The sequence below is a fragment of the Oncorhynchus gorbuscha genome, linkage group LG05 (genome assembly GCF_021184085.1).
Source record: "Oncorhynchus gorbuscha isolate QuinsamMale2020 ecotype Even-year linkage group LG05, OgorEven_v1.0, whole genome shotgun sequence".
NCBI lineage: Eukaryota > Metazoa > Chordata > Actinopteri > Salmoniformes > Salmonidae > Oncorhynchus > Oncorhynchus gorbuscha.
Genome location: NC_060177.1, coordinates 61,417,990 through 61,432,929, shown reverse-complemented (window position 1 = coordinate 61,432,929; position 14,940 = coordinate 61,417,990). Strand labels below are relative to the sequence as shown.

Below are 14,940 nucleotides of genomic sequence, written 5' to 3'. Positions count from 1 at the left end.
AGGGGGCCCTGTGGAAAAACAGTTGGGAACCCCTGCATTACACTACACTACACTACAGGGACCTGTATTTTCCTCTCATTATTGAATGGCACTCATGCACTACTCTAGCTGATTGCCTTGCCAGGGCAAAGCATTGCATTTCTTTGCATAGCATGACTTATAGAGTCTACAGTTGAGGCTGATGTATGAATCTTGAAGTGGCAATCCATTAGAAGCTGGTATAGTAGAGCTGGGGGGCTGATGAGAAATAGCGCTAGCTAATTGAGTCTACTGCGGTGTTCACATGTGTCATAATACATGTAATGTTAATGAGTACAACACATGTAATGAAATGTCCTCTGATCCGGAGCCACTCTCTCCTTGACACATAGGACGCTCTGTTTAAATACCTATTTAATCTGCTTTCTAAATGAGAAGGATCTGTTCTATCCATCCTTGTTCCTTCTCTACAAAGCCTTTTCTACAACAGACTGGAAGAGAGAGGCAATTCCCACTTGTTTTTGATAAAGCGGCAAGCCTAGTGTGGGTGGGAACTGCACTTGTGCGGAACTAAGTTTGCGAGTTTTCCATTTTCAAAGAGTGGAAGTGCTTATTTTAATGGTGTATTATTTTGGTGTCAGATGTAAAATACAGACTGTCTTAAATAACTACATAATTGAAAGGCTTAAAAAGGTGATGTAATTGTGGCTTCCTTTAAAGTTCGTTATTTTATTGGTGTATACCAAGTTTTGCTCTCCACATCTGGCCAAAATGTAGATGCCCCATTGATACAAAATGTGTTGTTTTCTTCCCCTATGTAAAACTAATAGATCAAATCCCTAAAACATTGGATCGAGAGGATTGTCAAAAAGATTGACATATCATTAAGGCAGTATTTTCAGAGATGGTCTGTTTTGGTCTTCTATCTGAAAGCAAACGTGACCCTGTGAGGCTTGAGAGAGAAACGGGTCAGAGGATTTTGGTGGTGGTAATGCATTTAGCAGTGGAGTTGACCTTTGAGCCTGAATAGGGACGTTTCTGTCCAGAGGGCAGCTAAGCCAAGCTAAGCTGGCTATATGGATCTTGATCAGAGTCGGGTGAGAAAATCAGTCTGAGAGATCAGGTCATCCCTACCAGGCCTGTACCCGAGTAGGGGAAGAGCTCTCTATCGATCGGCTGAAAGTGATAGATTTGAGGCTGACATAGAGCAGGCTGATACTGACAGAGCTGCATCCCTGGCTGCATTCCTATAGCCCTGAGGCCCAGCCCAGACTCCACGAATGAGCAGGCAGAAGCAGAATATCAGCAGGGCATCGCTATACCATCACCAGCCCATCCAGATGCATTAGCCCCCCTGCTGCTGCCCTCATCCCTCCACAAACTCTGCCTGTGTTTTGGGGCAGGCAGAGAGCCCATTGTGTCCCTGGTGCCTGACCTTGGTGTCTCCTCTCCTGGAGTGCTGAAACTCGCTGTCATTTGTATTCATCAGGGATACAGGCTCCTCCCACCCACCTGATCAATTGATATAGATATTGCAGGTGTGGTATTCATGAGCCTTGCAGGCAATTTGTCCTATAAAGTTAAAATATAGTGGTTCTACTTCTAGACATATTTTATTCACCAGCTTCCTAGCCCCGCATGAGAAGAAGAAATTCCTGGTCACTGTGCTCCAGAAGGTGTTTTACTTCCGGTCGGTTCACTGTAAGAGCCAATATTCAGTAACTACTCAAAACTACCTTCCAAAAGGAAGTTAATTTGTATTAACTTGGAGTTCTTGTGTTTACCTGTGAAGAACACTAATTTGTAAACCTACATTACATGTGGGAAGGAGGCAGTCTAATGAGAGAGAATGCTAGTGAATAAGTGGAACATGGGTACACATTAAAGATAGAATAGTATTGTAATTTAAAAGGTTTTATGTCCTAAGATTTGAAAGTGATTCCCTTGAAGAAATCAACGAGAAGTTTGAAGAGCTCGCAGACAAATACATTTTTTAAGACCGTGGAGAGAGCAAGAAATCACCAGAAAGCTTTTGAGAAACATAATCACAAAAACATCACAACAAACGAAAAAAATATTTTTAATCCATGTTTGATGCTGTTGTTTATGCAGCTTCAAAGTGCTTCTGTAGTTTTGTGATTTTTCCACCTTGTATTTTCCACCTCTCAACTCATATCAAGGTATTTTCTTTTTTATTGTAAACTCCATAATGTAATTAATATTTTAGGGAAGGATTTTTCCAGTCACCAGTGTGTCGTTGAGAAACTTTAGTTGGTGTAGGAGAGGATTTTACCCATAAATCATGTGTACTCATAAATACTGTAGAACTAGAGCAATTCAACGAGACCAAAGGGTCAATACTATCCATGAGCTGTCATATGTATTCCCATGCCCCAGCAACCCCCTTATACACATCCATGACAGACAGAATGTATGTATTGTCTGTCAGAGCAGCGTGTTATTTTCCTTACAGTATAGGGTCGTCTATGAATATAGGAACCTCATAAATCAGTGAATACTGCACTTTCCTTAAAAATGTTTGATCAAATTATAATATTTACTTGTGATATACACTTGTGTCTGAATGTTATCTTCTTTGGGATTGTGGGCAGCATTTTCACTTTTGGATTAATAGCGTGCCCAGAGTGAACTGCCTCCTACTCAGTCCCAGATGCTAATATATGCATATTATTATTGGATAGAAAACACTCTGAAGGTTCTAAAACTGTTTGAATGATGTCTGTGAGTATAACAGAACTCATATGGCAGGCAAAAACCTGAGAAAAAATCCAAACAGGAAGTGGTAAATCTGAGGATTGTAGTTTTTGAACTCAGCCCCTATCGAATTCACAGTGGGATATGGGTTATGTTGCACTTCCTAAGGCTTCCACTAGATGTCAACCATCTTTAGAATGTTGTTTCAGGCTTCTCCTGTGAATGGGGGCCGGATGGGAGCTGTTTGACTAAGGGGTCTGCCAGCAGCCTCGTTCTCAGTCACTCGCATTTCACATGAGAGGTATCTCTCGTTCCATTGCTTTTCTACAGACAATGGAATTCTCCGGTTGGAACATTATTGAATATTTATGATAAAAACATCCAAAATATTGATTCTATACTTAGTTTGACAAGTTTCTTTGACCTGTAATATAACTTTTGGAACTTTCCGTCAGACTGGACCTGAACGCGCTTTTGGATATGTTTACCAAACGCCCTAACAAAAGAAACTATTTGGACATAAATGGACAAAATGATGGACATTATCGAACAAAACGAACATTTATTGTGGAACTGCGATTCCTGGGAGTGCATTCTGATGAAGATCATCAAAGGTAAGTGAATATTTATAATGCTATTTATGACTAATGTTGACTGCGCAACATGGCGGATATTTCTTTTGGCTGGTTTGGGCTCTGAGCACCGTTCTCAGATTATGCTTTTTCCGTAAAGTTATTTTGAATTCTGAAACAGCGGTTGCATTAACTTCTTGGATATAGGGGGCGCTCTTTTAATTTATGGATAAAAAAAACGTTCCCATTTTAAAAAAGATATTATGTCACGAAAAGATGCTCGACTATGCATATAATTGACAGTTTTGGAAAGAAAACACTCTGACGTTTCCAAAACTGCAAAGATATTATCTGCGAGTGCCAAAGAACTGATGCTACAGGCAAAACCAAGATTAAATTTCAAACAGGAAATGCCCCAGATTTTGAAAGCGCTGTGTTCCAATGTCTCCTTGTATGGCTGCGAATGTGCAAGGAATGAGCCTACACTTTCTGTCGTTTCTCCAAGGTGTCTGCAGCATTGTGATGTATTTGTAGGCATATCATTCAAAGATTGACCATAAGAGACTACATTTACCAGGTGCTCGCTTGGTGTCCTCCGTTGCAATTATTGCGTAATCTCCAGCTGCGTGTATTTTTCCATTTGCATCAGAGGAGAAACCAAACTGCCACGAATGACTTATGATCGAATAGATATGTGAAAAACACCTTGAGGATTGATTCTAAACAACGTTTGCCATGTTTCTGTCAATATTATGGAGTTAATTTGGAAAAAGTTTGGCGTTGTAATGACTGAATTTTCTGGGGTTTTCTTAGCCAAACGTGATGAACAAAACGGAGCGATTTCTCCTACACAAATAATCTTTTTGGAAAAACTGAACATTTGCTATCTAACTGAGAGTCTCCTCATTGACAACATCCAAAGTTCTTCAAAGGTAAATTATTTTATTTGAATGCTTTTCTTGTTTTTGTGAAAATGTTGCCTGCTGAATGCTAGGCTTAATGCTATGCTAGCTATCAATACTCTTACACAAATGCTTGTGTAGCTATGGTTGAAAAGCATATTTTGAAAATCTGAGATGACAGTGTTGTTATTAACAAAAGGCTAAGCTTGTGAGCCAATATATTTATTTCATTTCATTTGCGATTGTCATGAATAGTTAACGTTGCGTTATGGTAATGAGCTTGAGGCTATGATTACGCTCCCGGATACGGGATTGCTCGACACAAGAAGTTAAGGAGAAGTGTATCTAAAGTTCCATGCATAACACTTGAATTTTCAACAACATTTATAATGAGTATTTCTGTGAATTCATGTGGCTCTCTGCAATATCACTGCGTGTTTTGGAACTACAGAACATAACACGCCAATGTAAAATAAGATTTTTGGTTATAAATATGAACTTTACCGAACAAAACATACATGTGTTGTGTAACATGAAGTCCTATGAGTGTAATCTGAGGAAGATCATCATAGGTTAGTGATTAATTGTATCTCTATTTGTGATTTTTGTGACTCCTCTCTTTGGCTTGAAAAATGGCTGGGTTTTTCTGTGAGTTGGTGGTGACCTAACATAATCATTTGTGGAGCTTTCACTGTAAAACATTTTTGAAAACAGACACTGTGGCTGGATTACCGAGAATTGTATCTTTAAAATGGTGCCTAATACTTGTATGTTTGAGAAATTTGATTTAAGATATTTCTGTTGATTTGTATTTGGCGCCCTACAATTTCATTGGCTGTTGGCGCGGGGTTCCGCTATCGGAACAGGGTTGCCCTAGACAGGTTATCTCTCCTAAAAATTATCCTGGATCTTCTCTTCAATCCCATTCCTCCTTTCTTTAGGGTTTTGCAGTTAGTTAATGAGTGAATGAACAGTGAGTTCAGTTCTATCCAGAAAACAACCAAATCTCTATATAATGGCCCTGAGGCCTCCGTCTTGATAGTTGTGTTATTTCCAACACCATCAGACCATGGCCATGGGATTCCCAGATGGCTCTCTCATTAGACCTCTGTGCCCAAGCTGGCACTCAGTGGAGATCTCCACTATCAAAGTAGCCATTGAATCCAGCAGCACTTCTCACCCTGCCTCCCCTGCACTGGCCTGTTCTAATAAGAAGATAAGCTCTGAGATGAGCGGGCTCTGGAGGTCCAGCTGACACTATTGGAAAGTGGTTAGTGTTGTTTTAGGAGGCAGTGAGGGATGACTGCCTGGTGGACAGACTGTATGACCTGTTCCCGGTGACACACACACACAGCAGTCCCCCCTGTTTACAACCTCTCTGAGGGGAAAGAAGGGAGAGAGAAAATAAACATAGAGAGAGAGGTGGCTTGGTCTCAGATGGAAAAAAAGAGTGTGAAATGGAGAGACCCTCATTAAAAGGGAGCGTTCATTTCACAAACGTCCCCACCACTTCAATGAGTTGTCATGCAGTGATAAATTGTTCTGCGTGGTGCAAACCAGGCCTTTATTCTCTTCTCCTCCACCATGTTCACTTCCTCCCAATTAAATGCCCATTGGACTGAGAAAGAGAGAGCACACTGGGCACTACACAGAGAGGAGAGTGGAGTGGATGAAAGGACATGGGAAAGTAATTCTGCTTTGAAAGTCTCTTAGCCTGCTTAAAGTGGAACTGACAGCATTTTAACTACTTTGCAGATATGAAACAATTTGACAGAAAATAAACAAACATAAAAGGTTTGAGATGGTTTAGCTAATATCCCCTTGTTAGATTTTAGCTCATCTTGCTCTGGCTAGCATTAGTTGTTGATCTTGTTCTTGTTGATGTGCATAACTGAGGGAGAAAGCACCTACCTTTTCATGGATGTTTGATCCATAGGACTGTAAAGTTCCCAAATGTAAGAGGACTCCTGCGGTATTTACATATGTGACCGACCGGCTCAATTCGGTTTTATGTAGCAACATTTGAAATGGCGTTTTTTTAAAAACATTGCATAAAAGTAGAGACTAGAAAATGGTATATCGGGAAAGTAATTCTGCAATTCTGAAAGTTGCTAAACTTGTAACCGCACTTTTGAGAAAATGGCCCTTTATGATTTTTGGTATACCTACTGGAGAGCTCTTCTTTGTCTACACCCATTCAGCATTATTCTCACCCTCTTAAGCCTTAGCTCCACACATCTCTTTAAGGATCCACATGAGGCCATGTACTAAACAACCAAAGATTTCAAGACTAAAGGTTGGTGTATTTTAACACCAATAAACCCACCTGTTTAAAAATGAATTTAGGATATGTCAATTTAGCAAACCAGGCAACTGGAAGCTACTTCCTAAACAATGTTTTGGTTCGTTTCTAGCTAACTAGTTAATGTTACCTTAGCTGGCTAGACAGTTAAAATGGTGACCATGTCATAAAGCTAACAACGTCTTCACTTTAGCTCATTTGTATTCATTATTTCAGGAAAAAAACTCTAAACAATATCATTATTTACAAGTAAATCAAATCAATTTTATTGGTCACATACACATGGTTAGCAGATGTTAATGCGAGCGTAGTGAAATGCTTGTGCTTCTAGTTCTGACTGCAATAATATTTAACAGTAATCTAACATTCACAACAACTACCTTATACACATATACACAAATGTAAAGGGATGAACCAATTATGTACATATTAATATATGGATTAGCGATGGCGTGCGGCATAGGTAAGATGCAGTAGATGGTATAGAGCACGGTACATATACATATGAGATGAGTAATGTAGAATATGTAAACATTATTAAAGTGGCGTTATTAAAAGTGACTAGTGATACCTTTTATTGAGTCCATTTATTTAACAACACTGTCATCTCAGATTTTCAAAATATGCTTTTCAACCATAGCAAAACAAGCATTTGTGTAAGAGTATTGATAGCTAGCATAGCATTAAGCCTAGCATTCAGCAGGCAACATTTTCACAAAAACAAGAAAAGCATTCAAATAAGATCATTTACCTTTGAAGAACTTCGGATGTTTTCAATGAGGAGACTCTCAGTTAGATAGCAGATAGCAAAGATTATTTGTGTAGGAGAAATCGCTCCGTTTTGTTCATCATGTTTGGCTGAGAAAAACCCCGAAAATTCAGTCATTAAAACGCAAACTTTTTTCCAAATTAACTCCATAATATCGACAGAAACATGGCAAACGTTGTTTAGAATCAATCCTCAAGGTGTTTTTCACATATCTATTCGATGATAAGTCACTCGTGGCAGTTTGGTTTCTCCTCTCTTCAAAATGGAAACATGCGCGCACCTGGAGATTACGCAATAATTGCAACGGAGGACACCTGGTAAATGTAGTCTCTTATGGTCAATTTTCCAATGATATGCCTACAAATTCATCACAATGCTGCAACCACCTTGGGGAAACGACAGAAAGCATAGGCTCTCTCCTTGCGCATACACAGCCATATAAGGAGACATTGGAACACAGCGCCTCAAAAATCTGGCTCACTTCCTGTATGAAATTTCATCTTGGTTTCGCCTGTAGCATTAGTTCTGTGGCACTCACAGACAACATCTTTGCTGTTTTGGAAACGTCAGAGTGTTTTCTTTCCAAAGCTGTCAATTATATGCATAGTCGAGCATCTTATCGTGACAAAATATATTTTTTAAAACGGGAACGTTTTTCATCCAAAAATGAAATACTGCCCCCAGAGGTTCAAGAGGTTAAGTGGCCAGAGATTTGAGTCTGTATGTTGGCAGCAGCCTCTCTATGTTAGTGATGGCTGTTTAACAGTCTGATGGCCTTGAGATAGAAGCTGTTTTTCAGTCTCTCGGTCCCAGCTTTGATGCACCTGTACTGACCTCGCCTTCTGGATGATAACGCGGTGAACAGGCAGTGGCTCGGGTGGTTGTTGTCATTAATCTTTTTTGTCTTCCTGTGACATCGGGGGCTGTAGGTGTCCTGGAGGACAGGTAGTTTACCCCCGGTGATAGGTTATGCAGACCGCACTACCCTCTGGAGAGCCTTGCGGTTGAGGGCGGTGCAATTGCCGTACCAGGCGGTGATACAGCCCGACAGGATGCTCCCAATTGTGCATCTGTAAAAGTTTGTCAGCTTTTGACTAGTGTCTCAAAGCACTTCATGATGACAGAAGTGAGTGCAATGGGGCGATAGTCATTTAGTTCAGTTACTTTAGCTTTCTTGGGAACATGAACAATGGTGGCCATCTTAGAGCATGTGGGAACAGCAGACTGGGATAGGGAATGGTTGAATATGTCCATAAACACAGCAGCCAGCTGGTCTGTGCATGCTCTGAGGATGCGGCTAGGGATGCTGTCTGGACTGGCAGCCTTGCGAGAGTTAACAGGTTTAAATGTTTTACACATGTTGGCCACGGAGAAGGAGAGCCCACAGGCTTTGGTAGCGGGCCGTGTCAGTGGCACCGATTGTCCTCAAAGTGAGTAAAGTAGTTGTTTAATTTGTCTGGGAGCAATTAGTCGATGTCTGCGACAGGGCTGGTTTTCTTTATGTAATACGTCCACATACGTCTTGTGTTCGAGCCGTTAAATTGCGACTCTTCTTTGTCTCTATACTGACACTTTGCTTTGCCTTGTGGAGTGAATAATAATTTGTATTTGGTCATGTTTCCTGTCGCCTTGCCATGATTAAAAGTGGTGGTTCGCGCTTTCAGCTTTACGCGAAAGCTGCCATTAATCCACGGTTTCTGGTTAGGGAAGGTTTTAAGAGTCACAGCAGGTATGACAACGCCGATGCACTTGCTAATAAACTCGCTCCCTGAGTCAGCGTATATATGAATGTTGCTGTCTGAGGCTATCCACAGCATATCCCAGTCCATGTGATCGAAGCAATCTTGAAGCGTGGAATCCAATTGGTCAGACCAGTGTTGTATTGACCTGAGCACGGGCGTTTCCTGTTTGAGTTTAGGTCTATAGGCTGGAAGCAACTAAATGGATTCATGGTCAGGTTTGCCAAAGACAGGGCGCAGGAGGGCTTTGTATGCACTGCGGAAGGAAGAGTAGCAATGATCCAGAATTCTGCCAGCTCGATTTGAGCATTCGATATGCTGATAGAATTTAGGGGGTATTAATCTTAGGTTAGCTTTGTTAAAATCCCCAGCTACAATAAATGCAGCCTCAGGATGTATGGTTTCCAGTTTACATAGAGTCCAGTGAAGTTATTTCTTGGCCGACGAGGTATCTGCTTGGGGGGATATACACGGCTGCGACTATAATCGAAGAGAGTTCTCTTGGAAGAAAATGCGGTCGGCATTTGATTGTAAGGAATTCTAGGTCAGGTGAAGAAAAGGACTTGAGTTCCTGTAAGCTGTTGTGATTACACCATGAGTTGTCAATCATAAGGCATACACCCCCGCCCTTCTTCTTACCAGAGAGATGTTTGTTTCTATCTGCACAATGCGTGAAGAAATCGGGTGGCTGTACCGACTCTGACAATGTATCCTGAGTGAGCCATGTTTCCGTGAAACAGAGAATGTTGCAATCTCTGATGTCTCTATGGAAGGCAACTCGTGCCATAATTCCGTCCGCCTTGTTATCTGGAGATTGGACATTGGCAAGTAATATGCTCGGAAGCGGTGGATGGTGTGCTTGCCTCCTGAGTCTGACAAGTAGGCTGCTCCGTCTGCCTTTCCTGCGGCGACCGCGTTGTTTTGGGTTGGCCTCTGGGAAAAGATCGCATGTCCAGGGTGGAGGTCCAAACAAAGGATCCGCTTCGGGAAAGACATATTCCTGGTTGTAATGATGGTAAGTTGACATCGCTTTTATATCAGATAGTTCTTTCCGGCTGTATGTAATAACACTTGAGAATTTCTGGGCTAACAATGTAAGCAATAGTACATTAAAAAACAAATAACTGCATAGTTTTCTAAGGACCTGAAGTGAGGCGACCATCTCTGTCGGTGCCATCATCCATGGCAAGCCAATTACAGAATATAGCTTACGGTTGTGAGTGTGACAAAATAAAAGCAGGGGTTTCTACCTGATAATTTTTTTACTTGGACACTGTCTCGTTGGCCTAATGTTATATACCAATTTGACTTTGTTGCAGGTCATGTTGTTCTTCACATTACCATCTCTGGTAAACACATACTATATCAAATAAAACGGTACAGTGAGATGGTTACTTGCATAGTGGAGTCTTTTGTTTAGACGTGTAGCTAGCTAGCTAAACAATGAACCATAATCCCAAATCAACATTACTACCCTGCAGGAATCTGCAGGTATCTAACCAACCGGGTTCAATATCAGCTAGCTAGCTAACATTGGGCAATAACTAGCAATTAAATTGACTCTGAGATACAAATAATATTACGACACAGATCATACATGCAACATTAGCTAGCGAGCCAGCCAGCTAACATTAGATAGTTAGCTATAACATTACGCTTTAACTTGCAATGAAAACAACATTTGAAACATATAATATCTGAAAATGTAGCTAGCTAGACTCTCTTACCCAGAAATATGGATGGTTTCTCCACTCTCGGTCATGGATGCCATGGTTGCCCTTAGTTTGAAGATTTATTCCAGAGACAGGTGTGTTCTTTTTTTGACTCCCTGTGCATATTTGCAATCAAATGCCAGAATTTTGGAGAGCAAAACTTTTGCATTTGTACTATGTGATGGCTTTAAAAAAAAGCTGCATTAGAAATGATTACCTACACAGCTCATGTTATAGACAGAAGCGTGCTACATGGCAGACCAATCTAAACTCATGTCTCGGCATGTCCAGCCCATCCATTATGTCAGCCAATCATGGCTACCGGGAAGGTTCCTGTCATTTTTCATGGCTAAACCAACTACAGTAGGCTCATAATTTAATTTCTGGCCATATGCCTAGTTTCCTGAAACGAGTCACATATTTGCAGAAATCCATTCAGTATTTTGTAGCTTTTGGCGAATGTGTTCGACTGATCTAATGTCATGCTGTTGCTACTGCCTGTAAACACACAGTCCAGTTTAAAATGGCAGGCCGGTGTGGTAAATGGCTTATTTGCATAAAGGCCTAATGTAGTTTTGATTGGCTATGGCACACCAGTCTGTGTATTGTCCGGTCCTGGACAAAACTGACACATTTTTACTAGGTTTTATTTACTGCAGTGTCTAATAATTGTAAAACCGCACGGCCGCTTCCCGACTCTATACTGCTATAGAATTTTCACTTATTCTACATTCCCAAACATTCTATGAATTTAAGAAAATATTAAAATGACAATTTCTACGGTGCATTCGGAAAGTATTCAGACCCTTTGTGTTAAGCAGGTGAATGAGGACCCAAAAGCGACTTGGCGAAAACAGAGTCTTTAATCCAGTTAAAGGAAATAGCAATACTCCTAGACAAATCGGAGCGGTAAATAAAGCATAAAAAACAATTCCACTCGTAATCACGAGAACTGACTGGAGACTCGATAATAAACTGCAGGTTGCCTCGGGAAGGCACTTGACCGTAGCAGACTCAGACACCTGCTCACCACGCAGCATCTGAGGGAAACACGACACGACAGGGCGATACAAAGACACAGCACGGTGAACACTATACAAGGATCCGACAGGGCAGAAACGGAAAACAAGGGGAGAAATAGGGACTCTAATCAGGGGAAAAGATAGGGAACAGGTGTGGGAAGACTAAATGATTGATTAGGGGAATAGGAACAGCTGGGAGCAGGAACGGAACGATAGAGAGAAGAGGGAGAGGGAGGGAGAGAGAAAAAGGGGAACGAACCTAAAAAGACCAGCAGGGGGAAAACGAACAGAAGGAAAAGCAAAATGACAAGACAATATAAGACAAAACATGACACTTTGACTTTTTTTTCTTATTCTAAAATGTATTAAATAAAAAGTCCTAAGAAATCTACACACACTACCCCATAATGACAAAGCAAAAACTAACTTTTAAAAAATATTCAAAATGTATGGAAAAAAAAAAACTCATTTATATAAGTATTCAGACTCTTTGCTATGAGACTCAAAATTGAGCTCAGGTGCATCCTGTTTCCATTGATCATCCTTGAGATGTTTTTACAACTTGATTGGAGTCCACCAGTGGTAAATTCAATTGATTAGACAAAATTGGAAAGGCACACACCTGTCTATATAAGGTCCCACAGTTGACAGTGCATGTCAGAGCAAAAACCAAGCCATGAGGTTGAAGGAATTGTCCGTAGAGCTCAAAGACAGGATTGTGTCGAGGCACAGATCTTGTGAATTGGACCAAAAATTGTCTGCATCATTGAAGGTCCCCAAAAACACAGTGGCCTCTGTCCTTCTTAAATGGAAGAAGTTTGGAACCACCGAGAGCTGGCCTCCCAGCCAAACTGAGTAATTGGGGGAAAAGGGCCTTGGTCAGGGAGGTGAGCAAGAACCCGATGGTCACTCTGACAGAGCTCCAGAGTTCCCTCTATGGAGATGGGAAAACCTTCCAGAAGGACAACAATCTCTGCAGCATTCCACCAATCAGGTCTTTATGGTAGAGTGGCCAGACGGAAGCCACTCCTCAGTAAAAGGCACATGACAGCCCACTTGGAGTTTGCCAAAAGGCACCTAAAGACTCTCAGACCATGAGAAACAAGATTCTCTGGTCTGATGAAACCAACATTGAACTCTTTGGCCTGAATACCAAGCGTCACGTCTGGAGGAAACCTGGCACAATTGCTACAGTGAAGAATGGTGGTGGCAGCATCATGCTGTGGTGATGTTTTTCAGCGGCAGGGACTGGGAGATTAGTCAGGATCGAAGGAAAGATGAACGGAGCAAAGTACAGAGAGATCCTTGATGAAAACATGCTTCAGTGTACTCAGGACCTCAGAATGGGGAGAAGGTGAACCTTCCAACAGAGCAACAATACAAGCCAGACACGAGCACACAGCCAAGAAAACGCAGGAGTGGCTAAGGGGCCAATTTAATCCATTTTAGAAAAAGGCTGTAATGTAACAAAATGTGGAAAAAGTCAAGGGATCTGAATACTTTCCGAATGCACTGTAAGTGCTCACTGGTCAATATTTTCTTTTAAAAGGTGTTATTCTCCCTGGGGGTGTATATGAACAGATTTTAACAAGATTTCATGTTACTAAAACGTTGGCAGTTCCAGTTTAATAGCTTCATGACACAGATGGATTGTCATTTATTTTCTGAAACATATTTGTCATCTTCTTATGCCCTTTTTATTGTCTCCCTGTACACAAATAATGTGAAAGGTAGAAAATGTTTGTTTATCTCAGAGTAGTGGGTTATCTACGCTTAAAAAAAATAATAATAATAATAATGAACTTAAATTGCTTGACTGTTGAAGGGCTATCACATTTTATATGTGCATCTGTCATATTAATTCATCACCTGCTCAAATTGAGAGAAAAAAATATGAGTGGGCCAGCATGCCCAGTATTATAATAGGTTATGCAGACAACAATCAAGTAAAATATTATTGAGTACATAAGACTGCATTGGTCAATGATGTGCTCCTACTTATTCGTACGGTAGGCTACGTGAGCAAGGCACATTAAGCTGGGTTTTAAACTGCCCCAGTGGTTTTGACATAGGTATAAGCACAGCTGGGTCTCTCTCCCTCTCCACACCAGATGTATTTTTACTGCTTTCTTTCTCGCTCTCACCAGTGCTTTATGAATAATACAAGCCTTTCAAATCCCTGGCTCAATGTTGTGCTTGACCTGCTCTAGTGGGAGCAGTGGTCAAGGTGGCTGGGTTAGAATATGAATGTTTTAGGGCAGGCAGAGGCAGATGTGGCGAGCGGGATCACTAGCCTGTAGCCTGGGACAGCACAGGGAGCTTGGCTGGCTGCTTCTCATGCTGGCTGTGTCAGTCTGGCTGACACTATAAGTCTCACTTATTTTCAGATACAAGCCAGATGCGGGCAGAAATGATGGCCCAGACCACATCTCCAAGCAGCGACCGCACCATGCTGAATGCTAACAGAGGCCCATGATAAACTGGGCAGCCACTTCTCCCAGATGTTATAAGGCAAAGGCTGAAAAACAATCAATCTGTGTGGCTGAGACAGGGCTGATTGGCTATCAAATAGGGTCTCCAGAACTGGTAGCTATTTGCTCCTGTGTCACAGAACAACCCGCATCAAGGCCATGCAAGGTAATAGTGTTAAGGAGTCACTCAATATAAGTGAGTTTTAGGTATATGGTTTCTCAGGTATAAGGGTGACAAAAATGTATCACATTCCTAAAAAGTCTAAGTCTCCCATCCAAGTGGTAGCATTACACTGTTAAAACGAAGTGCTTTGTAACACTAAAACTAGTGGCAACTCAGCTGGCACCACCTTAAAGGAGACAAAACCTTATATTTGCTGGAATATTGAAACACATGGTTGTGAGGGTAGTGTACTGAAACATTCATCCTGAGGTGTTCTGAAACCTGACATGGTTTGTTCTAACACCACATAATCAAGAGTTGTGCACCACCTTGACAGAGACTGGGAGCACTAACCCGAAAAGGCATGTCCAGTACAGAATTAGATCCCTTCTCTTTCGGTGTTGTTCCCTCTAAAGCTCCTAAACACTATGAAGGTGTTTTGAATCCTGTCTAGTGTAGAATTAGATCCATTCTTCTAGTCTCCCAATACTGTAAATGGGAGTCCCTCTTATTGTATATTCCCTGCTCTGATATGGTGTTGATTAACGGCTCATCGGTAATTCCAAAAGCTCAAATGTACAGTACTATGCTCAA

At 41.3% G+C, this 14,940-nt stretch overlaps 1 protein-coding gene across 1 annotated transcript in view; it reads left to right on the top strand.

Moving 5' to 3' along the window:
• Positions 1-14,940, top strand: part of si:dkeyp-14d3.1 (transmembrane protein 132C) — a 223,403-nt gene that overhangs the window by 151,781 nt on the left and 56,682 nt on the right. The gene's annotated exons all lie outside the window — the stretch shown is intronic.